We start from the raw sequence: 27,889 nt of genomic DNA on the forward strand, positions 1-27,889 counted from the left end.
ATCTACTCAAACCTAAAATCCAGACAGAGAAAAAAGAAGAAAGAGTTGTATTTGTGTCTAAACATTCAACCAGAAGTATTAAAATCAAATAAACAATTTGAAAGTACAGACCCTTACTACAGTCAGAAACAGACTTCAAAGGCATATTCCACGAACGTCCTATTTTTGCGTACCAAAGCATGAAAAGCTTGCAACAATTAGTGCAACAAAAGAAAAGCCCTACTGATTCTAATTACACTGGCACTATCCCTTGCCACAACTCAGGAAGTTGCTAGAACATCATCAGGGGCACCACTCTGATACATCCCACTCAAGGTACTCCTATTAAATTATGGGTAACAGCCACCTTCGACCCCAGTAATGTGGTATACCTGTTGAAATGTCCCTGTTGGTTATCCTATGTAGGAAAGACAGAACGGAAAATTAAAACTCACTTGGTCAAACACAAAAGCAATATACAATTGAATAACTCAAGATCAACAGTTGCTGTCCACTACTCTGAGAGAAAACATAATATCAGTCAATTGAGTTATTTAATTTTGGAACAGGTAGAGACAAAAGAAGGAAGAGACAACAAGAAGTTTTTGCTACAATGTGAATTATACTGGATTCATAAATGGAACTCATTGGACTAAATGAAAGTTTGGAATACAGTTGTTATTTGTAATTCCATACCTTTACCACAGTGCAAGCATTTATGATGGATAATACTTTTATTCTTTCTGTTTCTTTTTTTTGTGATTATTTGTTGATGCTTGTTTATATTTATTTTAGTTTGACCCTTGCAACACTTTACAATGTAACTCTTTAAATTCACACAATACGACCGTAAGAAAACACAGGTTTGATTCACGGACTATTATTTGGTCCGATGTGCACTTCTGATACGTTGCACTGAGGTCCGTTTTTTTCTACTTATAGACACTGTTCATAGTAGCTGTTTAAGCATGGGTAAGTCTGTTTTCAGTTACTATGGTCACTGCAGCACTTACTATCAGGTTGTGCAATTATCAAGCTCCAGTCTGGAGTGCAGACTTACATGAATAACGCTAAGGCCGTTAAACGTATTACGCTCGAGACAGAGCATTCACAGGTATGAGGTGCCGTACTTTTTTGATTTCTCTCGTTACATTTTATTTGAGCACCAGTAAGTTCACTGAGGCTTCACGGCTTCAGTCCACATACATTGTCATCCCTTAGTTAGGGTTTTTATTTCATTTCTTTACTATGTTATGGTGGCGTAGTACTTTTCACCCGCACATTCGGTTTATGGTTCTTGAGCACTTCGGAATCTACTTTTTTTCTAATGTTTAACAGTCACCTTTTACACATCGATGTATGATCACATTATCGTCTCTTAGAATACACACGTTATTAATACATGTATGGAAAGACGTCTATAAATTCACATGAGCACACGCGCTTCTCGGCATTTCACTTTGCATTGTGGGCGATTTGGAACGGGGAACCTACTCTTTATTCTCGTATGATATTTTTTATGGTTGCTACCATCTCACATGTTGCTAGTAGATAAACGAATATGAATGCAGGGTCAAGGGGCATATTTCTTTATTTTGCTATAGGGTTAATCCCCTAAAGAAGGGCTGGACACGAAATGCATCAAGGAATTTTCTTTGTTACCCCTGCGAACAAATCCAACGATTGAGTTCTAATGCCAAAACATTTGAATGCATTTATGAAAGTACTTACAAATAAAATATGATGGAAATTTCACAACCGGAATATGAAGGCTAATAAACCGAAGTGAAATATGTTGAATTGTATGGTGACTGTTTAAAGTGAACATTTTCGCAATGGAGTGCTTTAAGGAGCTTACCCTTCCAGAGGTGAAGGACTTCATTTGACATTTCGTATACACACCACATGACCAGGAGGTGATACACCATAGCACTCACACACTACTGGAACTTGGTTTTAACTGGTTACCAATTGTATAAAGAGGAGTGCGACCGCCCTTTCTAGTTGTACAAATGCTTTACACATTGCCAGTGGCCCCCATTGCTACAGGACCTTTCTACTGGTTCTGGCTCATGATATACCTCAGGCAGGTCATTTGGGGCAGAACAAGACCTTTGACAGGGTTGTCACTCATTTGTACTGTCCTCAAATGAAGAGGGGCTAAGATGCCTTTTCGGGATCCTGTCCTACCTACCGGGCCAGTGGCAAGTCAGGAGGCATGCACAAGGTTCCCCTGAAGCCTTTTGATGTCATTTGCACCCCCTTTGTAAGGGTGGGCATTGACATTATTGGGGCTCTGGACCCAAATCAGCCCTGGGCAACAGGTTCATCGTGGTCTTGGTGGACCGTCCCACCCGGAGGCGATAGCTCTGAGAACAGTGGCTACACCCACTGTGGCCAGGCCACTGATGGGGATCTTTACCCATTTTAGGTTCCTCAAGGAGGTGGTGTCAGACAGGGGTACCTACTTCACGTTGAAGGAGCTTGGGTACCTACAGGTTCTCCACTCCTTACCATCCACAAACTAATGGGCTTGTTCAGAGGTTCAGAAGGGCCCTAAAATGCATGACAATGAGCCTCTCAGATCCCATGAGGCAGAAGTGGGATGTCTTCCTGCCATGCCTGTTATATGTTTACAGGGAAGTACCACAGAAGTGGGTTTAGCCCCTTTGAATTTCTGTACAGGCAGCCTGTGAGAGGACCTCTCAGTCTGGTGAAAGAAGGCTCATATTCAAGATGTGGTCAGCTACATTCTGATACTTTGCAACCTGATGAAGTGCTTCTAGAAGCAAGCATAGTAACATCTAGAAACCAGACAGGAGGACATGAAATGATGGTATAACCAGAAAGGTTTGTGCTTATGGAGTGTGAGACCTGAAAGCCTTAGCTTGCTATTCCCACAACTTTTTGCCTGCTTATCTCCACCCTTTTGCTGTATTCTTTTTGTTGGCCTTAGGACTCTGAGTACTTTACCACTGCTAGCCAGTGCTAAAGTGCATGTGCTTCTCTCATAAACATTGTTCAATTGACTTATCCACAATTGATACATTTATTTTATCTGTAAGTCCCTAGTAGAGTGCACTACCTGTGCTCAGGGTCTGTAAATTAAGTGCTACTAGTGGGCCTGCCGCACTGATTGTGTCACCCACACAGGTAGCCTTTAAACATGTCCCAGACCTGTCACTGCAGAGCCTGTGTGTGTAGTTTACCCTGCCATGTCAACTTGTCATTGAAAACACCTTTTCAAGTTTTAACAATCTCTTTTATTACATAGATGTCACCCCTAAGGTATGCCCTAGGTAGCTAATAGGGCAGGGTGATGTGTGAGCAAAAGGTAGGACAAGTACTTTAAAATGTAACATGTCCTCGTAGTGAAAAACACCAAAGATTGTTGTTCACTACTTCGAGGCCTACCCCTCTCTCAGCTTAACATTGTGATTTCCTTATTATACTTATAAGCTGGAATTCCTGATTGAGAAGGGGTAGGTCTTTTATGTATTATATCATTGGAATGGTAATGATTACTTCTCGTTGCTGGTAAGGATGGAGTTACCCTTTACTATTTTAGAAATGCTACTTTTAAAAAGATTGTTTTTCACCAGAGAACACAAACTGATATTCATTGGAAGAATTCTACTTTTCAAAGAGATTAAGTAATTTAATTATCTTAACCTTTTTCAGTTTTGAAGTGTTATTGATATATTTACATTGTACTTATAAACTGAACATATTCTTCAAACAATGTTCAATTATATTACATATTATTGTTCAGTCCTCCTAAAAAAAATAATAATGCAGAATTATTTTTAAATACGCAAAGAAAAACAATATTCCAATTAATATTGTTTTTCCTGAGATTTTGTAGATGTACGAAGCATTTTACCAGTCGTAAATGGAACATTGGGCCGTTTGCGACCTGTAAAATGCATTTTGCTTTGTACAGAAGGCAAAATGCGACTTGCTAACTCGTTACTAAATCACATTTTACTTTTGGAATTCAGTATTTGAAAAGGGCGTGTTTAGGGTGTCCCTTCCTAATACGGAATAACGCTGGTATTTAGGAATATTTTGCAACCAGGGATGCCATCGCAAAACACTTGCAGTTATCACAAACTTCAAGTTGGTGGTAACCCATTCACAAACGGGAAGAGTTACCACCGGGGGTGAATGTGGGTGGCAACATTTTTTAAGCATAGACAGTGGTCCCACAGACCACTGCCTACTCTTAAAAAAAGAAAAGGTAGCTTTTCATATTTATTTTTTAAATGCATTGCAAAAATAAAATACATTATTTTATTTAAAAAGCAATCACATACATGATGGTTTGCTGACCCCAGCCGGCCACCATCCCTGTGATTGTAGCCATCCACAATGGACCGCAAACAGCGACCTGCCTCATGAATAATGATGAGGCAGGTCTATTTTTAAGCCACTTTGAATTGCTAACAGTGTCAAACACACTGTTGAACATCACAGTTTGTGATTTGCTAATAGCGAATAGCTAAAATGTACTATTTGGAAATCACAACATGATTTCGTACATCTGGCCATTTGTGCTAAAATTGACCCATACATAGAGTTCTATCTACAAACTTGCCTAAACATTTAAGAAGTTATATCTTTGCTTATGAATGATGTATTTTAGTCGTTTTGGTCTTGTTTGGATTAGATAAAGATTGGTTATTTTTCTAAATTGGTGTGGTGTCCATTTATAGTGTTTTCACTATGTTACTGTTTGTTTTATTTATAAACACTTTACACATTGCCTCTAAAATAAGCTACACTGCTCATGCTAAGCTACCCAGGGGTGAGCAGGGGTTACCTTGGGTGTGTACCTCCCTTACCCTGACTAGAAGGAAGGGTCCCTACTCGGACAGGGTGCATTCCACTGCCAACTAGAGACCCCCATTTCTAAGACCACACATATATTTAACTGAATGATAATAAATGTATTCATCATGAAATAAAATGTATGATTTTTTAAATTACAAATCATGTATTCACTTATGTTAATTATATTTGGTTAGATCCTGTTTTGAACCTAATGTTGGCCTAACTTGTAACCAGGCCTGAGTTGCACATGTAATGGTTTATAAAATGTTTTGCAAGTGTCTTGTTTTTCTCTTCACTGCAGGTATCTTATCAACGCATTTGTTAAGTGAGACCAGACCTACTGTTTAGTTGGTTAAACTAGGAGTGATTGACCTTTTTTAATTAGAAGTTGGTCTTGGATGTGAAGACTGGGAAGGTGGGAGAGACCGTCGTATACCAGGTAGATCGCACTAAGGTTGCATCCAAGGTTGTTCAGATTGCTCCTTTGGTGAGAGCTGGGAAAATGAGGGAGTCTATCTGCTACCCTAGAGCAGGATCTTTTGATTGGCTCACTTGGTGGAAATTGTGGTACTATTTTGCATTTTATTTCTTAAAATATATAAATTCAGACTGCATGTTCTTTAAAAAATGTCTGCTCTGATGATATGCTTTATTCAATTCTGTTGATTGATTAACGTGTAATTTTAACTCATTGGTTAATAAAAACCCTTAAGGTTAAACACCATCCTCGCTGTTGTTCTTGTCTTGTGTAGCCACAATGGTTTCACTGCACTTGAAATGTATTGCCAATGCTAGCTCCTTTATCATGCTTCAAGACAACAATCAAAGGTTAATACCACCAGTGGGGAATTCTCTTTGATAACTTTGCCAAGAGATTAGGATTTAAGAAACCGTTCTCGATCAGTATGGTTTATAGGTTTCCTCCCATCAAACCACTTGGAAGCAGCCTTCCAGTAATACTGTGCTGTACAAAGAAATAGCAAGTTAAATGTAAATCTCCGCACCTCAGCATTGAAAGGGAAGAAAGCTAACTTACATAAACTGCCCTACTGGTGCTAACTTGCACTGAAGTGCTATTTGGCAGCATATTTCACACTGTAATTGTGTGCTATGTAGGTTATTTTATATTTAGGTGTACGTTTGTTTTGCAGGTATGTGATCAAGTGTTGCGAAATCATACTGTCCATGCACTTCATAGTGTGTTATCTTTCCTCCAGGAACAACATACTCAAGGCCAGCTATACAAACAGGCATTTGCAATGCAATCGGTCTTGCCTTTGGGACCCTCTATGTATTTAGCTATGCAGCACATTAGCTTTGGTGCTGAAACATCTACTGTTCTTTAACATAGAGGTAAAGTAAGCACCAAACTGCGTGATATGGCAAGTATGAGAACACATGGAAAGAAATATTGCCTTTCAGCAGGAAATTGGATAGTCCAAAGTTCAGTTTTTGATATAAAATAAGGACCTTCGGTGGTCATATCACTGAAAATACAAGATTTGAGAAAAATAATATTGTCTAAGGGTTCTCGAGGAAGACAATTTCTATGGACTGGAATCTAGAGAATGCTAGAGTGATTCTAGTATTTTACTGATCTCGGCTGGTCGTTTTCTGTCAAGAAAGTTAAATAGAAGCTGTTGCCAGAAAATGTAAAAGAAAAAAAAGAGTCTCAGCAGAAAGCAATTGTAGTATTGTTCTGACCTCTACTTGTCCTTTTCTATTACAACAGTTAAATAGAGGCAGTGGAACAGAAAAAAGTCCCTTAGGGGAAGCAGACAAATCCTAGGGCTGATCTCCAGAGCCCACAAAGTACATACACATATACGTATATGCTAATATATAAGTATACACTGGTAAGCAGACAAAATATTGAGTACAAAATATCGAATGGACATAATATCGAGTACAAAATATAGACTGGACAGAATATCAAAAGGACAGAATATAGACATCAAAAATATCGTTTTGAAGGTAAGTAATGTAATATCGAATTTTAAAATAGAGATAGTCAAAATATCGAAGTACATAATATAGGTTAATAATAGTGAATTTTTTATAGTGTGTTTTATGTGTTAAAAGTGTTTATTTATGTTATAATGTAATTTAATTAATGAATTTAATGTTATTTAAATTTTGCGTAATTTAATTCTGTAGCGGGTTGTGGGTTTATAGAGGAATAGAGTGGGAAGTAATTTAATTATAATTAATTAATTAAATAAGTAAATCTATTTATTGGTATTTTTTATAATTAATTGTTAATTAATTTTTATTTAGTAATTATTTACATTTTAATTGCCAATTAATGTTATTTAATTGATTAATTGATAAATATGTTAATGTACCTAATTTAATTTCTGTAGCGGGTTGTGGATTTATAGGGGAATAGGGTGGGAAGTAATTTAAGTAAAATTAATTAAATATGTTAATTTATGTAGTGTAATTTAATTATAAATATTTAAATATGTAAATTTATGTATTGGTATTTGTTTATACTTAATTGTTAATTAATTTGTATTCAGTAATTATTTACATTTTAATTGCCAATTAATTTTATTTAATTGATTAATTGATAATTATGTTAATTTAACTAATTTAATTTCTGTAGTGGGTTGTGGGTTTATAGGGGAGTGGGGTGGGAAGTAATTTATTTATAACTAATTACATATGTTAATATTTTTTGTGTATTTATTAGATTTTAATTGTTAAGTAACTGTTTAATTACTAATTAATTAATTGTTAATTTGTAATAATTAGTGTTAATAGATAATTAATTGTAATGATTAAATTAAATTAGTATTTGTAATTAATTAATTATTATATTATATTAAAGTGGTAATTACGTTTAATAAAATTTTTATAGATAATAATATACATATCTTTTTAAATAATATATGAAGTATCTACTTTCTCTACTGTTGCACTCACTAGAGTGGGAATAGTAATTTTTACCCCTACGCTATCCAACGCTTTCCCTACTGTTTCACTTTCTGGAGTGGGAATAGTAATTTTAACCTCTACGCTATCCAACCTTTTCCCTACTGTTGCACTCTCTGGAGTGGGAATAGTAATTTTTACCTCTACGCTATCCAACGCTTTCCCTACTGTTGCACTCTCTGGAGTGGGAATAGTAAGTTTTACCTCTACGCTATCCAACGCTTTCCTTACTGTTGCACTCTCTGGAGTGGGAATAGTAATTTTTACCCCTACGCTATCCAACGCTTTCCCTACTGTTGCACTCTCTGGAGTGGGAATAGTATTTTTTACCCCTACGCTATCCAACCCTTTCCCTACTGTTGCACTCTCTGGAGTGGGAATAGTAATTTTTACCCCTACTCTATCCAACGCTTTCCCTACTGTTGCACTCTTTGGAGTGGGAATCACAATTTTTACCCCTACGCTATCCAACGCTTTCCCTACTGTTGCACTCTCTTGAGTGGGAATAGTAATTTTTACCCCTACGCTATCCAACGCTTTCCCTACTGTTGCACTCTCTGGAGTGGGAATAGTAATTTTTACCCCTATGCTATCCAACGCTTTCCCTACTGTTGCACTCTTTGGAGTGGGAATAGTAATTTTTACCCCTACGCTATCCAACGCTTTCCCTACTGTTGCACTCTCTGGAGTGGGAATAGTAATTTTTACCCCTACGCTATCCAACGCTTTCCCTACTGTTGCACTCTCTGGAGTGGGAATAGTAATTTTTACCCCTACGCTATCCAACGCTTTCCCTACTGTGGAACTCTTTGGAGTGAGAATAGTAATTTTTACCCCTACGCTATCCAACGCTTTCCCTACTGTTGCACTCTCTGGAGTGGGAAGAGTAATTTTTACCCCTACGCTATCCAACGCTTTCCCTACTGTTGCACTCTCTTGAGTGGGAATAGCAATTTGTACCCCTACGCTATCCAACGCTTTCCCTACTGTTGCACTCTCTGGAGTGGTAATAGTAAGTTTTTCCCCTACGCTATCCAACCCTTTCCCTACTGTTGCACTCTCTGGAGTGGGAATAGTCATTTTTACCCCTACGCTATCCAACGTTTTCCCTACTGTTGCACTGTCTGGAGTGGGAATAGTAATTTTATACTTCCGCTATCCTACGGTAATAATATTGGATATATTTTAATTATATTATGTCACTATATATATATGTTTTAGCAAATATTATTGTAAAAAATAAATTATAACTTAAATTAATTATCTAATTATTATAAGGTACTTTAAGTATTTTTAAGTATATTTTAGTAAATAATTTTAAATTTTAATGTAATTTAACATTGTTTTTAACAAAGTCGATATTTTTACTAACTATATTATTGTAAACGATATGTTTTACTCAATATTTTTGTACTTACCTGTTTGTAGATACAAAGTCGATATTCTGTCTTTCAATATTTTGACGCCGATATTTTTGGTACTCGATATTATGTCCCTCGATATTAGGTCAGTGATCCGTATACACTAAAGTATACACAAGAGGTCTCAAAAGCTCAACCTAAAAATTCAGTTTGGTATTTCCTAATTTCGAATTTTTGTGATTCGCAATTATGACATCGCAAACAGCTATGTAGAACATAGCGATTCTCAATGGGACGTATATGGGCCTGCCTCATATGTTTTCCCTTAATTTTTTAAGAGCAGGCAGTGGCCCAAGGGGCACTGCTTACTCTTTAAAAAATATACACCCACATTCGCAAAGGGGAAGGGGTTCCTTGGGGACCGCTTCCCATTTATGAATAGGTTATGGCATCCTCTACGAAGTCGGTAAATTATGAATGCTTTGCAACTGTATTCCGGTGGCAAAACATTCATACATACCAGTGCTATTTGGTATCAGCAAATGACACCCCAAACACGCCCCTTCCTAATAGCGAATCACAAAAGCAAAATGCGATTCCATTGCAAGTTACATTGAGCCATGTGTATCATGCATTTTGCTGGTCACAAAAGACTGGTTTAGGAGAATACAGCAGTTTGCGACTGGTAAAATGCATTTCGGTATGTATGAATTTGAATTTGCGATTCAATTACATGTTACTGAATTGCAGTTTGGCATTGTGAATACATACCAATTCGATATTAGAAAAGGGCATGTTTAGGGTGTCCCTTCCTAATACCCAATTGCAGCGGTGTAGGAATGTTTTACGACTGAAATACGGTCACAAAACATTAGCATTTTACCACCTACTTCATGTAGGTGGTAACCATTTACAAAGGGGTTCCCAAGGGACCCCATTCCCTTCGTAAATGTTCATTAAAATGTTTTTAAGAGCAGACAGTGGTCGCATGTACCACTGCTTGCTCTTGAAAAACAAGCACTGGTAACGCCAATTGGTCTCGGCATATTAATGAGTTTAGTGGTGTAGTTGCTATTATAAATATATTAATATACTCTATTTGGTATCAGATGAATAAGTTAGAGGGTTGGCAATGACTTCAGATGCAGCAAATTAGTAATGCAGCAGTTTTAGTAGTAAAGTAGTTACCTAATGAGCAGCGGTAGTGTCACTGTAATGTAGGGTAGTGAGATTCTGTAGTTAAGTAAAATAGACTTTCAACATGTCTAACAAACGTTAAGCAGATAATGAACTTCACCAGCACTGAGAAGAGACCTAGAGAGCAGCTAACAACACTGGGGGCTTCCTGAGACGAGAGCTCACCAGTGCGTGAAGGTACGTATGGCACATACTAGGGGCCCGGCCGGTCATGCTACCCTAAATTACATTTACCTTTTACATTTCAATTTCTTTCTCCTTCAAAGAGTGTATTTTTGAGATTCTTGACACTGTGTTACGTCCTATTAGTATCTTGGCAAAAGAGCCTAAAGAGCCTGGTCCCCAGACAACAAAATGTCGAGGACAAAATCAAAATGGGCATATGCCTTTTAAACGCGCCTTTTTTGTGTGCATACTGAATAAACTTCCACTTCCCTAAGGGGGAACCAAGGAGGCTTGTAGAAGTGTAACCAGTCAAAAGGCTTTCTTTTCCCTGAGGATTACTTCACCCCTCTGAAGATGTTAAAAGTCAACGAGCCACTGTCAAGGAATATAAACAATACCCTGAATCATATATTAAAGTGATATGCAGATTTCTTGCTTGCTCTATTCTCATTCTTTGCATTTTTTCAATAATTATTCAGTATATACATATACATACTGTAGCAGAAGAATCCTCTTTGAGATGCAGGGTTTGACTCAATCTGTAAGTACCCTGTGACGTATTCCACACTTCTGCTGAAAGTTTTTGGGCAACATTATGGATGGGCCAACATCTGGAAAATGTAATAAAGGGTGAGGGTATTTGCAAGATCTGCAAATATACACAAATGTGACACAATTGAAGGCTATCACAGAAGGGTACTCTAAAACTAAGCATAGTGCTGTTCAGCAGTGCTGCACTCGTTGAGAACCACATAGGCATATGAACCACTGATGTTCTCTCACAATAATATTTTCACAAATATGTCCTCCTTTTTCCAGTCCACAACCCGAGATGTATAACATATGTCATGAAACATTAGTAAAGTCATTTGTTCTAACTTTAAGAGTTCTCAATAAAAGCAATGTAACATGTGTTTCCCAGTCAGCAAAGTCAAAACATTACCTAAATATGAGCAAGCACGTAACAAGCAACATATTTCAGAGCAATTAAACCTGCAGACATATAACACGTACTAAGTAGAATAAACAGGAACCAATAGAAATGCAGGCTACATAATAATGGAAAATAGCCACCAAAAGGGTAGAAACAGAGAGAGAGAGAGAGAGATCAATACAGTCTAAAAGTAAAGTAACCACTGACACAGGGGGTTGGAGTGTATAGCTTAGGTATGGTTGCTGTGAGAAAGATCGGTACACAGAAGCGCGCATCCAGTGGAGATTTCTCGTTTCTGTGCTTACCGGGTTACTACTATGCTGTTCCAGCTCTTCTTAGATTACAGCCACATACAGAGACTTGTGCAGGGGGAGGGTGTTGGGGGCTCAACGGTGCCGGTACTTCTCAGTGCAGTGCTATCATGGACATATTCATTTTAAAGGTCCCACATGCCAAAGAGATATGATTGTTTTAAATTGTGATTTGGCTTCATCATATTTTATCTGTTTAACGATGTATGATACACATAGAAAGCATTTTGAAGGCTCGGCTCATGCAAGGGTTCTGAGGGCCAAACCAGAACCTTGGCTCGGCTCTGACTCAGCTCGCCCACCTCTGCAAGATAACCCTTGGGAGGGTTGAACACCTCAGCAAAGGTCAAGCCTGGAGCTGCCCCTTACACAAAGCATCCCCTGCAGCAGCTGCACTACCTACTCAGCTATCTTGTCAGTTTACGGTGTTCCGACTCTGACACATAATAACCATGGCCACAATCAAGGGCTTGAGATTACGCACAGGGCTTCACTTTCCTTATTTATTTAGATTTATGCATTTATACCCTAAAGAGAGAATGGATCTGGTCCCTGCCTTCCTCGTGCCCCATTTCCACTCTGCCCACTATTACAAATTCACCTGTCAGCGCAATAGTGCTCCGTAGGCGTGAATAAATGAACGCATCAGGGCTGTCTCTTACCAGTGTTCTCTCCCAGGAGCAGGAGCAGCGCGCACAGACGATGCATGGTGGTGGGCGCTGTGCCAGCTGCAGTGCTTCCACAAGAGCCTTTGCGAGTCTGTCCGGTGCCCCCGACCCTGGTGTACAGCAAGCTACCGAGCCCAGGCAGTGCCGGGAGGCGCCAAACACACTCTCAGGTGCACAGTATCCAAGGAAGCCTTTAAACACTCGTGTCTGTCTCGAGAGCTGCCCTGCCCCTGGCAGCCTCGTATGGCCAGGGACTGCCGGTGGACCCCCACCCTTCCGTTAACCAGCATAACATTTTTAACAGGACTCAAGAGGGATTTCTTTGGAAGGCGGGAGATCTTTCGACCCCCTGGCCGTATTTATTAATATATACAAAATAAATCAAAAATTGAAATAATCAATATTTACACAAATACGCAGAAAATGTTACAATTGATATATACAAGTATTCAGATGGCTAACCTTAACATGTTTCTAGTACAAGGTATTTCCTATCCAAAAACTAACATATCAATCACATTATACAATATTTATTTTCTGCGTACCTATTTGGGCCTACGGCAAGGTCAATAACTGGTGTCAGATCCTTATCACTAAACCACGCCCTCCTGAGCGGAGCGCACATGCGCAGAGGGCCCCTTTACCGTGGGGCTACACGCCCTCCCCGGTTACCCCCGTACGCCCTATTTAACCACGCCCTCCTGTCGGAGTGCGCACGCTCAGAGGGCCCGTTTACCGTGGGGGGCACACCCCCTTCTCGGTTACCCCTTTATGCCCTATTAACCACGCCCTTCGGTCGAAGTGGGCATGCACAGACGGCCCGCTTACCGTGAGGGTACTTTGGCCCCCCGGTTACCCCTGTACGCTCCCTTAACTCCATTAAAGGGGGCCCTTGCATCTCTGCGCCGTTTACTGGTGTCATTGTGCACATGCGGGGTGGCCATCCAGCCTAGAGAAAGCGTTACTGTCTCCCCCGCACCCATGTACCCAACAGGCTGTACCTGCCCCTGGAGTTCTATGAGAGACCACTTGTCTCTCCCTTTGGGCGACCCCATTCGAGAATGGCGCCGCCCCCTAAGGACCTTAAATTAACTGCTCACCAATCATGACCTTACTGCCTGACCTAGGCATAGCAATAAATACGATGATTGATGACCTGAAAATGGGAGAAAGTTCTAAGGAACAAAACGTATTAATCATACACTTTTGTCATACATAAACACTTGCCAAAAAATTGTGAACCTTCATAACACAAAATAACAATCATATGCTTCAGGGGATGGTGGGTGGGAAAATTAATTACAGCCTCCTAGAGGCTGGAGGGGGCAAGCTGTGGCGCGCAGGAGTCAAAGAGGCCGACTCCTGCGCTGCACGGCCTTTTTAACCCCTCGCAGGCCAGGCTGGCTTTAACCGGCCTGGCCTTTGTTCCCTTCGTGACCCGGAAGTGACTCAATCACTTCCGGGTCACCAAGGGACCCAGGGCGAGTGGAGGCCAGTGTGCCCCACCTCTGCACATGCACTGCAGCTCCAGCGGTGCAGCCAGGGGCTGCAACGTGTGGCTGGCAATGAGTCCTCTGGGCTAGCAGCCAGCACCCACCTTTTCTTCTAACTGTAACACCGAGCGTGGTGCCCTTTATGCGGGCACTGCGCTGAGTGTTAAAATTAAAAAACAAACAAAAAAAAAAGAGCGCGGTGTCCCTGAAGTGGACGCCGCGAAAACACACACAAGCAAAAGGCAGGGGCAGACTTTTAGCGTGCATGCGTACAATGTATTGCATCTCGCGCATTCAAGTTCGGACAGGTCAGGCAAAAATAAGTGCAAATGCAGGGAGCCAATGAACTGAAAAACAAGCATCTACAAATGCAATAGGCCGCGTATTTACAAGAGTCCTATTGCATTGTAAACAAAAATGCGGGTGCCGAAGAAGGCAGGAACGGGAGTGGGGGAGGTGTGGGGGTGGCCATAAAAGTCATGGACTGCAGGAGGGAGAATGGGGAGGCAGGGGAACAAAAGAGTGGCTAAAGAAAAGGGCTGATAGCCATGGAAGGATAAACATGACATCATGGCAGTAAGGAGGCGGAACTAATATACCTGCAACCAATCAGAATGCAGCTTTTGAGGTTTGAGCTAATCAAAAGCATGGTCAGAAAGTGGGCGGAGCTTCCCCCACAATACTGTTTACAGCATCTCTCTGACGAGACAGTGCATGCGCTGCCTAGTCCGAGACCTAATGAATAGAAAACTTTAAACAGCAGAAAACGAGCTGCATTTAAAAAAGTGATTGCTTTATTTGAAAGCAAACACAGACTGCAACAGGACACCATCTCAGTGATTTTAACGAGTCCCCCAATGGGTCACAAATTACGACCTGTCTCATTAATATTAATGAGGTGGGTCGATTTGCAACCCATTAGGAAACACTAAATGAAACTCACGCAGTTTACACATTCAAATAACAATTACCTAATTGCGATTCTCTGCAAATCGCAATTAGGTAATTGCTATTTGACATAATGGGGCACATGCATCAACCTATTTAGGAAGTGCAAACGGTGCGAATCGGTAAATTCGGCCGTTTGCACTTCCTAAATACGTTTTTGGGATGCATTGCCTAGATGCATCCACCTTTTTAGGAAGTGCAAACGGTGCGAATCGCAAAAATCGGCCGTTTGCACTTCCTAAATTGGTTTCTGGGATGCATCAAGCATTTTTGGAAAATCGCTATTTTTAGCGAATTCCAAAAAAGCGATTGCTTTTCAGGAATCGCAAATTTGCGATTCCTTAAATGCAATGCATCATTCTCAAAACATTTGCGAATTTACAAATTGCAAGTGCAAATTACCACGAAGTTGAACCTCGTGGTAATTTGCAAAATTGTTTAAAAATGCACAAAAATGCGTTTTTTAAACTGTTAAGTTACAGACACACATGTCCTTAGGACATGTGTGTATGTAACTTACAGGTAAAAGTGCATTTCATGGGTGCAGGGGGGGGTCATTTGGACCCCCCTCTCCACCCTTGAAATGCTTTGTTGAATTCCGATTTCAAATTGCGAATTCGCAATTCCCATTCATTCCTATGGGCATTTCAGCCCATAGGAATGAATGGGAATTGCGAATTCGCAATTTGAAAATCGCATTTTTTATGCGATTCGGTAAAAATTGCGATTTTTACCGAATCACAAAAAAAATGCGAAAAAAATGATGCATACCATTTTGAGATTCCTAATTTGCGATTCGGTAATTTTTGCAAATTAGGAATCGCAAAAAAAGTACTTTGATGCATCTGGGCACATGAAACAATTTTTCAAAATTCGCTTTTTTTTGCATTTCCTAAAAATGCGAATGCATTTAAGGAATCGCATTTGTGCGATTCCTTAAATGCAATGCATCATTTTTTTTAAAAAATGAGAATTTTGAAATAGGAAGTGCAAATTAACACGAGGTTGACCCTCGTGTTAATTTACGAAATTGTTTCAAAAAGCACAAAAATGCATTTTGAAAAGTGTCATGTTACAGACACACATGTCCTTAGGACATGTGTGTGTGAAACATGCACTTTAAAATACATTTCAGGGGCGCAGGGGGGGTCCTTTGGACCCCCCTCTGCACCCTTGCAATGCATCAACAAATTGCGATTTCCTAAAAAAAGGAATGCAAAACGGCATTGATTCCTATGGGCCTCTAGGCCCATAGGAATCAATGTAATGCCATTCCTTAATTACGATTCGCAATTAAGGAATCGCAAATTCCGAAATTTAAGAAATCCTAAAAAAATTTAGGATTTCTTGATGCATAGGATTTTGCAATTCCTAAATAGCGATTCCTTAATTTTCGCTATTTAGGAAATGCAAAATCCTAGATTGATGCATGTGCCCCAATGATACATGTAGCCCCAGGCTGGTGGCACTTTGCCTTTTGTTCATGGCTAAATGCATGGTACTATTCGCAAATATCTGGCCCTAAGTTTCTCATTGTTCACCAAAGGACAGAAGGATTAGAGTTGGTTTTATTTCCGCGGATGCACTCGATTATCGACAGGAATAAAAACAAGTGAGGCCTGTGTTATGTGAAAGTGATTAACACAAGTGACCTCTCTTAGGTGAAAAATGATAAGTTATAAATAGAAACCGCGCTATGAACTCTTTACAGCATGTTCCTGAGCCAGCTGTGCTCCTGTTTTCTGAGACGAAAGGAAAGTTACACCATGAGTTGAGTGCCGGACACTCGTCAACAGATGATAGTGATGGCGGCCTCCGATGAAAATGTCAGCAATCTTGAAATACAAATACTATAATTGAAACAACTCCTAGCACAAACTGCCAAACATCTGTTAGCAAAGTAATTGAAATTCTAATAAGGCAGGCGCAGTTGATAAATATATTTATTGGGTATGAGTAACACTCTTGCAGGATAACCCCATCAAGCCTGACAGCTTGTTTACAATGGATCTCTGCCTAATGGCGGTTTAAACACTATTGTTGCACATTAAATAACAAACGTGGGGATGGGGAAGCTGGCAAGCAGCACCGTGCGTCTCGCTCTGCTTCTGTCACTCCAGAGTCACTACCAGTTACAGGGAAGAAATATTCTAAATGCTGCTCATAATCTGCAGGAAGACTGGCACTAAAAGAAACCCAAAACGAATGTAAATACAATTATAATATGAATAATTTAGGGACATATTATCAAGACAGGCGATAAAATTATCGCAGCTTTAGTGGCAGAAAACTGCTGCTAAAACGGCAATAATGGGCTTTATAATATACTCTATGGTATTCCAATTGAAGCTCAGGTTAAATGTCCTTCACATCTAACATGGGCTTCAATTGGAATTCCAAAGAGCATATTATCAAGTCCATTATCGACGTTTTAGCAGCAGTTTTCTGCCGCTAAAGCGGCGATAATTTTTATCGCCTGTCTTGATAATATGCCCCTTGGTCTCTCCAATTCTGGCCATATGATCGTATTTAGAGGTCTTTTCCACTACTGGTTTGAATAATCTATTAATCAATGATGATTTTTCAGGTTCAGTGATACATATTTATTATTGAATGTTTTCACTAATGTCCAATCATTTGAAGATAATTCAATCAACTAAACGTGATAATAAAATACACCGAATAGGACCTATATCACCCCTCTCAAAATTGGTAAATGTGTGTGAGGGGTCTCATTTGAGGCAGGGGAAGGGAGGGCATCATTGAAGTAGTGGAGAGAAAGGGAAGTAGAGTCATGCAGCGGGGGCGGGGGGGGGGGGGGGGAGGGATTGTAGGTTACCCCTTGTCAGAGAAAAAGGTTGTCAGCAATAGGGGGACAAGGCTCAGATGCTGGCGCGGTCCAAGTCTCTAAAAATATTTTACCGGCAGGCTTTTCCTGCTGTTAAAATCGTGTATGGAGTTCTCGCACCTTGGAAAAGCGGGTGTTAAAACTCCAGGGTCTTTGGGATTTGGTGGAAAGGAATTCAAAGGCGGTATTCTGTAGTGGCCGGCTGGCAATCAGGTCCAAAGAGGCACGAGCACCATTTATTTTTACTATGAGACCTGGCTACCTTCCGTTCAGAAATACCATTTAGTGTTGCTAACGAATCTAGCCTCATGCTCTCACTCCACCTTTCCTTAGAATTTTCACTGTATATGCAGAAGTTGTCTATTTCCGAATTTAAACAAGATGCGGCAATTGGATCCAATTGAATACAATTATCTACCATATATGGGTGCAGATAATTCCAATTGTGAAATAAATTGTGGTGCTGCTTCCAACATTTACAATTGCACATTTGAACATACAGAGAAACTGCGGTATGGACTGTCTATTGTCTCCTCTTACATGCACGTTTGCATTTACACATAAGAGAAAAGCTTTAGTACTTTATAATGTGCACTCTATTTATTTCTACAGTTTTGTTTAGCGTGAATTGCTCCAGAACCAGCCATGAAAGCAATCTTGTTACATTTTACATCATATTAGATATGAACGGAAATGCCAAGACCATCCTTATTGTTGTGTCCGGCCCCGGTTGACCGGACGGGCCAGATTGGAGGCAAAGGCCTTGCGCGGGGGCAGAAATGCACAAGGGACACACAGCAGACCACACCAGTGTATCGTTCGGAAGTGACGACCTCGATCGGCCGCCCCCCCATTTATTTTAACCCCGCACGCCACGCCTGGCCTGCGGATGTGGTGGGTGTGCAATACTCGGCCACTAGACAGATAACTACTACATCCCTATCCGAGCCAGTTCTTTTTTTCCTTTTCTTTTCATTTTCGAAAAACACAATACTCAAACATGGCAAACAGTCTAATACATAATCTCAGTACTTGCGTGGATCTTCGTTGGAAGTGATCGGCCAACTTCAGCAGGCATAGTCCCTCAGACGTTGGCTTGGACAGGGATTCGGCCTCAGGCTGTATCTCTGGGAGCCAGTGCGGCGGTCCATGCAATCCTGGCTAGGGTTCTTGGAGGAAGTCACTGGCTGCGGTGAGGGGCTTACCTCCGGGGTCTCAGTGGTTCCACTATTTTCTAGCTCTTCCTCCAGAACTTGTGTGCGCAGCGTCAGCCATGGAATTTGTTCGGCCAATCAAGGTCTCTCGGGAATGTCCTGACAGGACCTCCTTGAACCATGAGATGTATCTTGATACTTTCTCTTCCCCTTTCCGCACAGTTACCATGGTACCTTGGTTAGCGGTGACCGTCCAGGTGCCGGGTTCTTAGTTTGTCCGGAACTTCCCTTCCTGACGTCGGTTTCGTAGGATGACTGTCGCTCTAGGGCAGATTATTCTTGGGGTAGCATGACGGCGGATACTCCCGTCTATATTGTGTCATCTCCTTCGATCCTGTACCTCTTCAGCCTCCAGCGGAGGTGACGACCACCCTGGGCAGGTAGGGAGTAGGTCTTGGCGGGGTACATGGAGCATGAGAGCCCACGGGCTCCGCTGGGTCGTGCAGTGGGTTGTGCTTCAGTATTCCCTTAGGAATTTGTGGTGTCTCTGACTGTGTCTGCTTGTTCTATGACCGTTATGCAGAACATCTTATTTAAGGTGCGCATAAAACGCTTGACGTCTCTGTTGGCCTGGGGCCACTGAGGGGTGACACGTAGGTGAGATATGCCTCGCTGTTTGAGGAATGTGCAAACTCAGACCCTTGGAATGGTAGCCCATTGTCACTGCGTACTTCTTGGGGAAAACCAAACATTGTGAAGATCTTTTCCAGTGCTGGTCCGACGTGGTTGAAGGCTGTGGACCCAATAGGTTCCACTACGAGGTACTTGGAGTACGCGTCTATGACCACAAGCGTGTGGCTTCCCTCCGGGAAGCTCCAAAAGTCCACGCTCACCTTGGACCACAGGAAGGTGCAGGCTTCCTCGGTAATGACTGGAATCGGCTTCTCAGGGCTGCTTGTTAGCTGGCACAATGAACAGCGTTGGACGTACTCTTCCACCATGTTGTCTAGCTCCGGGAACCAGACCTTCTCTCACATTCATGCCTCCATTTTAGTTACCCCTTGATGTGCTCCCTGGGCTAGTTGGACCACTCAGTGTTTGAGGCTCTGTGGGATCACCAGCCTGGACCCTCTCAGCAGGATGTTGCCACTGGTGGGGCTGAGTTCGTGATGTACCCGCCACATCTTCGTTAAGGTGTCATGATCCTCTGGTGTCCACGAGTTGGCTTGAAGAAGGTAGTTTGTCCACATTCCATCTTGTACAGCACGCAATGTTCTGGTGTAGATTGCGTCAGTGGCGGCAGCCTCTTTCACTTCATCTAGGGTGATGCTTTGGGGGCAGGCTGCAAGAGATATCAGATAGGCATATTGCTCAACATGATAGGCTTCTTCTTGCGTCTCCGATCGAACGGGGTGTCTCAAGAGGAAATCAGCCGGGTTCTTGGATCCTGGGCGGTATACCACCTCCATTTCATATGGCTGCAGCTGAACAGCCCATTGCTCGATGCGCGGAAGTGAATGAGGAGCTGTTCCTTTGAAAAGGGGAACCAAAGGCTGATGGTCAGTAACCATGGTACATGGCTGTCCTTTGACGTACAGGTGAAAATGGGTGCAGGCCCATTTGATGTCTAGGGCCTTCCACTCAAACTGAGCGTACCTTATTTCAGTGGGTGTGAGGGACTTGCTGGCAAATGCTAAGGCTGGCCAGTGGCACGGTTCGTGTTCTTGAGCCAACACTGCCCGAGTTCCACGGGGCTCGTGTCGACCAGTACTTCTGTCCTCTTTGTGGGATGAAAGTAGGCCAACGTGGCTTCTCCTAGGAGGGCATCCTTTATTCCTTGGAAGGCCTTTTCTTCTCTTGGACCCCAGTGCCAGGTCGCATCAGTTTTCGTAAGAGCCCTCAGCGGCTCCGCTTGGGCGGCTAGACCCGGTATGCACCTTCCGCAGTATGTGGCCATACCCAGAAAGCTCTGTACCTCTGTTGGTGTGGTTGGTGCGGGGGCACCCTTAATTGCTTGCGACTTTCTTGGTTCAACTTGGATGCCTTCCTGGTTGAATACGTAGCCGAAGAACTCCAGGGATAGTTGGAAAAACTGTAATGTGTCCTTGTGTAGGGTTGCAGAGGTGTTTGTGGTGATCAGCGGCCATCTCTGAGTGGATGAGGATATTGTGGCTTAGGTTCAATACCCGGGCAGGCAGGACAATAGCTCCCCTATTGATTTCTGGAATACCTCAGCTGCTCGAGGATATTCCAAAGTTCAGACGCTTGTGTCTCCTTAGTCCAAGATGGGTGCTGAATGTTGTGATGTGCCAGCTTTCTTCAGATAGGGGCAGCTGGTGGTATCCGGCGTTCAGGTAAATTTTTGAGAACCACTTGGATCCGTTGACATCTGCAATGATATCATCCATGTTTGGTGTTATGTGTCGTTCTCTGCAAATAGCTTTGTTTGGGAGTCTCATATCAATGCAGAGGCATATGTCTCCTAGTTGTTTCGGCTTTTTGACAATGACCATCGGGGACACCCATGGTGTGGGCCCTGACACTTTCTCGATTACTCCCTGCTCCTCTAAGTCCTCCAGCTCTTTCTCCACCAGTGGCCGTAGGTGGAATGGGACGCTTCTGTGCTGCAAGGCAACCGGGGCAACCAACTTGTCTATGTGAAGCTTGATTGGGTGACACTTGATACACCCTAGCCCCTTGAAGAGTTCGGGAAATTGGTTGAGTAACTCTTCTACTTGGCATGTCTGGATCCTTCTGGCGAACGAGATGAGTCTGAGATCTTCCGCGGTGTGACTGCTCAAGAGGGTGTCCGCTTCTCTATCATTACTTCAAGGTCATCTGCTTTAATGGGTACTGATATCGTCCCTTTCAGTGGGAGGGGCGTGTCGGCTCAGTATGCGTAGATCCGAGTTTTGATGGGACCACGGGAAGGTGAGGTCGCAGGCGGCGATAATATAGGAGCCCCATGACATTCACCGTTGCTCTCATGTTGATGACTGCTTTTAATTCTGTACCCACAACGTGAACCATGCATGTTGGTTGTGGTCGGCGGCGTTGCTTAAGTTCTCTTGCAAAAGATACTAGGTGAACCTCTTCTTCATCATCGTCTGAGGACTCTTCTACCGTCAGCAGGTGCCTTGTGGGCTTTCTCTGTGTGTGTTCAGGTGGCGCAGCATCTGTCACAGACAGTTGCCGAACTACTCGCGTTGGGGCCTCTGTCCACGGAATTCTCGGTTTCTGTTGCACATTCTACAGACTGATGCAAAGTGATTGGATATCCCACAGTTGGTGCAGGTCTTCCTCTGGGCCGGCAAGTCTTTGGCGGCGTGTGGCTCATGTCCGCAGTACCCACATCTTGATCTTGAGGCATCTCCATTCGGTCCTCTAAACCTGTCTCCTCTGGGCTTGGTCCGAATGGCATCGGCCCATTCCGTCTTAACCGAGTCAGATTTTCCGTGGGGCTTGGCTTGGCTAGGGCTTGATCCATCTCGCTTGCTCTAGCTGCGGATCGGTCATGTGAACTTGCTAGTACCAGCATGTCCTCAACCGTGATTCTTGGTTTTCGCAGTATGAGTCGTCTTAGGGTTTTGTCCCAGCACCCTTGAATTAGTTGTTTCCTGATTTCTTTTGGCTGGTCCTCATCAGTGCACGTGCTGGCAAGCTCTCAGAGGCATGCATAGAACACTCTCCGTGTCGGACACCGGTTTCTTTACGAGAGTTTCCTGGTGTTGAAAGTGAATACCCGGAACTTCAACGGAGCCTTTGAATACTTTGATCTGAGCGGCTCATATATTCAACCACTCTGCTCCGCAGTGGACTTTCCCTCATATACCGATAGCAATCGTCTGGACTTTATGGACGTGTAACTTGCGATTTACAACTACTAATTATTTGACGCCATTATTCCTGGCGCCGTCGTGGACTGAATGTTGTGAAGATTTGTGATTACATATTTTTAGCTTTGCTGTTTTAGTTCATGATTCTTGTCTAACCACCAGGAATAGGACGATTCTTATCATTCTCGCCAGCTCTTCTTCACTTCAGCTATTATCCATTTCCAGCCTTGAAAAAGTTATGGTACTGATACAGTACTTACGAAACACGTGTCGGCTGTTTTCATTGTGATGATTTGCAGAATAAAATGAAATGAAGATTCTCATATTCTGAAGGATATCGACTGATTCTTTCTGTCTTTTACCATTTACTGTTATATAACATATACCTTATGGTGACTATTAGATCTCCTATACCGGTTTTTCTGTGATATTTACATGTTGAGTTTTTTCTCAAAATTTGGTAACCCCTGGTAGTAGGTGACGTGGGTTTTTGTTGCACTCAGCTAGTCTTACTATACTGGTTAATAACTATTGTCCTTTAATTGTCTTCAATCATACTTGCATTTGTGATTGTGCAGATATTCCTCTTTAAGGGACACCACTACCTTCTTTTCTTCTTCGTGCATGCATAGAACATGTCCATAGATTCTCCCTCCCTCTGGTGGGCTTGTCTGAGTTTGAAGACCTCAAAATTAGGGTTTAGTTGCGGATCAAAATGTCCATTTAGCGCCGTCACTGCCGCATCGTAGTCATCTGCTACACCTGTTTTGGCTAGATGCTTGAAAAGCTTAAAAATCATGTCCCCTGCATAGTGTAACAGCAAAGACCTCTTTACTGCCTTGTCCATCTCTCTCGTCACAACAAAATAGTTGTTGAGACGTTCGATCAATATCTTCCAACAGGGGAGGCTGATGCGGGAGCCTCCAACTCACTGAAAGGAGGTAGAACTCCTGACGCTGCGTGTTGGAATGGCATGCAGGCTGCGGCTTGTTCGCCATCCCACATTGCGTCCGGCGGCTGGTGCTCCTGACTATGCTCAGGCTGGTGGTTTTCCACGTGCTCTGGCAGGTCTTCGGGGAGGATGGCGCAGGGTGTCTCCCGTGGTGCTCTGTCTCAGTACCAGTCTCTACCCTGGGCGCTTTGTATACTGGCTCCCCCTTTCCTCCTTACTTGATCCTTTTATTTCCTTTTTCCTTTTTTTCCCTTGCTTTTAGCAGTGCTTGATGGATTCAGGTGTGGCTGGGAAGAATACTGTTCAGCCGGTCTGGCTGTGCAGGTGAGGCCTCGGGCAGCTTGTCAATCAAACAGGGCCCAGAGCGTTGTTGCTCGGCGGGGGCGTGTTCTGCTTAGTCAGCCTGGCCTGGGCTTGTTTCATGGAGGCGCCCAGTGAAAATCACAGGCTTCTTTGATGTGACGTGCATCAACTGCGGCCGTCGCCGAGGGTGGGGCGTGCAACCTCTGCTGACGATCAGCTGCCCGCCACACACACGGTACACAGCCGCGCAAGTGCGCACAGGAGGCGGCCGCTCCACAGAGCAGCGTGTGATGCGAGCGAGGGTTGGGCTCCCTCCGCTCGTCACAAGTGTTGTGTCCGGTCCCGGGTGACTGGACGGGCCGGATTGGAGGCAAAGTCCTTCCACAGGGGCAGAAGCATGCAAGGGACACACAGCAGACCACACCACTGTATCAGTCGGAAGTGATGACCTCGAGCGGCCGCCCTCCATTTATTTTAACCCCGCAGGCCACGCCTGGCCTGCGGATGTGGTGGGTGAGCAACACTCGACCACTAGACTGCTAACTACTACATTTATGTGCAGATAAACATAACACAACAGGAAAGCTTGTTTGTACGGACAGCTTTGGTTTAGTGGGTTATGATGCTTACTGGGTAGTGGTAGTAGTGTTGTTGATATAAATGTGCTTAGCTTATGCATTGAAAAGAGGTGTTTTCATTAACTGGTTGAGGGTGTGTGGTCAGACAAAGTGCCCAATTTTGTAAAAACTGTTTTCATTCATTTAAAAAAGAAAATAAAAATAAAGGAGCAAATACACATGGCAATATCAAATACAATCCAAAATCATATCATTACAAAACAGACCCAACTTCCCACTAACAACAAACGATAAATGAACTGGAGGACCAACATCAGGTTTTGTACCAAAGATAAGAAACATCTGCTAAATCTTCTGAAAGAAGTGGAACATGACCCCCACAAAGATCCTGATATGCCTCAGTGTAGAAGCATTAGACACCAGCATTCCACAAGAAGAGAGTCTATGGGTAATCTCCAATATACTGCAGAACCACCATGTCCAAGGACCAGCCCAGTCAATTGGATAATGGCACTAGCAAGACTGGCCCTAACCAAAACTTTCTTTAAGTTTGAGGATCAGATCTACTCACAACGCCACAGGACTTCAATAGGGAACACATTTGCCCCAAGCATAGCCTGCCCCTACATAAGCTAGTTCAAAGATAAGAATATCTGGAAAAACAATTGTTACCAAGACAACATAAGACAACGGAGATGGTTCATAGATGACATCCTGGTAATCTGACATGGGACGAGTACACTGCAGAGGTGTTCAAAGTATGGCTGAACAAACTGAACCTATTTGTTGTGTTTCACCATGACTACCAACAGGAACAACGTCTCTTTCCTTAATATGAACAACACAGCAAAACAGGGGAAGCTCATGAGCTCCCTGTATACTAAACCTACAGACTGCCACAGCCTTCTCCATTTCAACAGTGCTCACCCCTAAGCACTCAGAGAAAACCTTCCTATGGGAAAGTTTCTCAGAATTAGAAGAAACAGTTTGGATCTCTATGACTTCAAGGCAGTATCAGCAAAACTCGTAAAAAATGCTAAGAAAAAGAATACCGGACAAGGATCATTGAGCAAGTACAGAAGAGAGGACTCAACACCCCTAGTGAGGCATTTCTGGAAACAAATTCCAAACAAGAAGCTAACCCCCTTATTTGCTTGAGAACATACAATTCTACCTCAAATTACTTGAAAAACATGATAAACAAACACTTTTGAATCCTCACATCCAATCGGCTGACCTTGGATAAACTTCTCTTGTTGTTCAAATGGAACAGAAGTATTAAAAGCAGACTGGTTCAGGGCAATACTTAAAAACACACACCGGAGAAACAAAAAATTCTATGGGGTCTTTACTCTGTGTCTGGATATTTCCCTTGTGGCACCTGTTCAGTGTGCCCCCTTACCACACAAACGAAGCAAATTGATCTACGCCTCCAAACACCATGGGAACAGAGAATCCATACAAACTGTAACAGCAGTAATGTGATTACCTGTCCTTGTGTTGCCTGATACATAGGGAAAACTGCCAGGAAAATCATGATCAGAATCAGCAAACACAGAAGCACAATACAGCGCCAAAAATTAAACTGATCTAACAGCACACTATCTAGAGAAGGCACATACTAACCACACTTTAAGGTGGTCCATAATGGAGGAATTAAACTTTTACAAAGGGATGACAAACAGATCATTGGAAAAGAACAATGATGGGTGTGCAGAAGGAAAATGGACAAATTAGGACTTAATGTCAAAATTCCATGGAACCATCTTGTCTTCCGTTAGCCCACTAAAGAAAATCTGAAATTGCAACCTATTAACGAAACACTAACCTTAAAAATACTGGATTGAACATTCAGAGATAAATAGAGAACCACGTAGAATATACCTTGTTCCAAGTAAACAATCACATGGGGACCAAAAACATAGTGCCTGCATGACAAATTCATGTCAAAAAATATTGACACCACTTTGGCTTTCAGAAATAAATAAATGATGTTTTCATTAATCAACCCAAAAAACTACTTCATACAAGTATAAGGACACTACTCATTCGGTTTTTATATTGGAACTGACAAACATCATATCCCAACACACTTGATGATTCATCTTGTATGAAAACATGCACTACTTAAATAAATTATTTGTGGATGGGAACTACATATCCCATGAGCCTTGTGGGTGGGGTGTAGTCCATGATAATGACCGGTTTTCAGCAGTAACCTTTGGCCATCTCAGCAATCAACAAAATTAGTCCTTTGATGCACAGGGTCTGATCGGGCTTCCTGCTTCACCATTTGCACATGTGAATAAAACAGGTGTGTCAGGTTAACACACCACCTAGATGTTTACACTGCAATCAGCGGTAATTAAATACAGCTGCACATGGCAGATAAAACAGTGTGCTACCCCTGACTACTCTGCCACAAGCTTGAGAGAGAAGAATCTAGTATATGCTTTGGTGGGCAGGGTTCCTTGACAAAGTAAATGCTTTTCCCTTGCAAATTGCATTCATTGAAGCCCTGTTCTCAGAAATGGGTATTGACCAATGGCTTTGTTATACCTTTACTTTTTCTGATTCCCTACCACTATGAGGTTTGACTACAGGGCCTACCCCCGGACCTTCCATCCCCAGGGGCTAATAAAGTTCCAGAAATAGGGTGAGTTGATGCAAAATGCATATTAAATTTAAGGATGCTTGTGCCCTGCCTGATTGTTTATGATTTTTTTTGTTTAAAATTTGTGTATTGTTTTTTTTTACATTTCTTTATCACAAATCAATATCTTGCATCGTTATCATACATTGACACAGATCTGTCGTTGGGAGCTGAATAATGGTAAGTAGCTACACACATATTGTTCCTGCCTTAGCCATTATGCATTCCATACATTTACCACTGTTTCTGGGGGATCGCTCCTTCATTTGTGCTGTTCAGTGGGAGTTTCTGAAACTCTGCCTGAGGTCTTTTCCGATGGGTATGTAGTAATGTTATCTTATAGGATCTTTCCCAGTGTTGTTGTGTCCAATCTTGTGTGAATGTGTTCCTGTTTTAACCATCGTCGGGATTGCAACTGCTAACGTCAATTAGCAACCTTTTGACTATGGGTGTACAGCTAGGGGGGACATTGAGGAGCTATCAGACAGGGTGTCAAAAAAATCGATATTACGGACAGTGTTGTTGTCTTTGTGTGATGTATTAGTGCGCATTGCATGATGGTGTGTTTGTGAGGGGGGTCTCAGATCCCCCTGGCCGGCCATCACCGTGTATGAGAGTAGAGTTACTTGCATGACTTTAGCGGAGCATTAAATCTAGAACGGTGGGGCTTGTCGTGGGACTGTTGCTACCAACTCTGTAGGAGACAAAGGCGGGATCTGGGATTGGGAGTCTGTTGCTA

The sequence above is a fragment of the Lissotriton vulgaris genome, chromosome 3_1 (assembly GCF_964263255.1).
Source record: "Lissotriton vulgaris chromosome 3_1, aLisVul1.2, whole genome shotgun sequence".
In the NCBI taxonomy this organism is placed as follows: Eukaryota; Metazoa; Chordata; class Amphibia; order Caudata; family Salamandridae; genus Lissotriton; species Lissotriton vulgaris.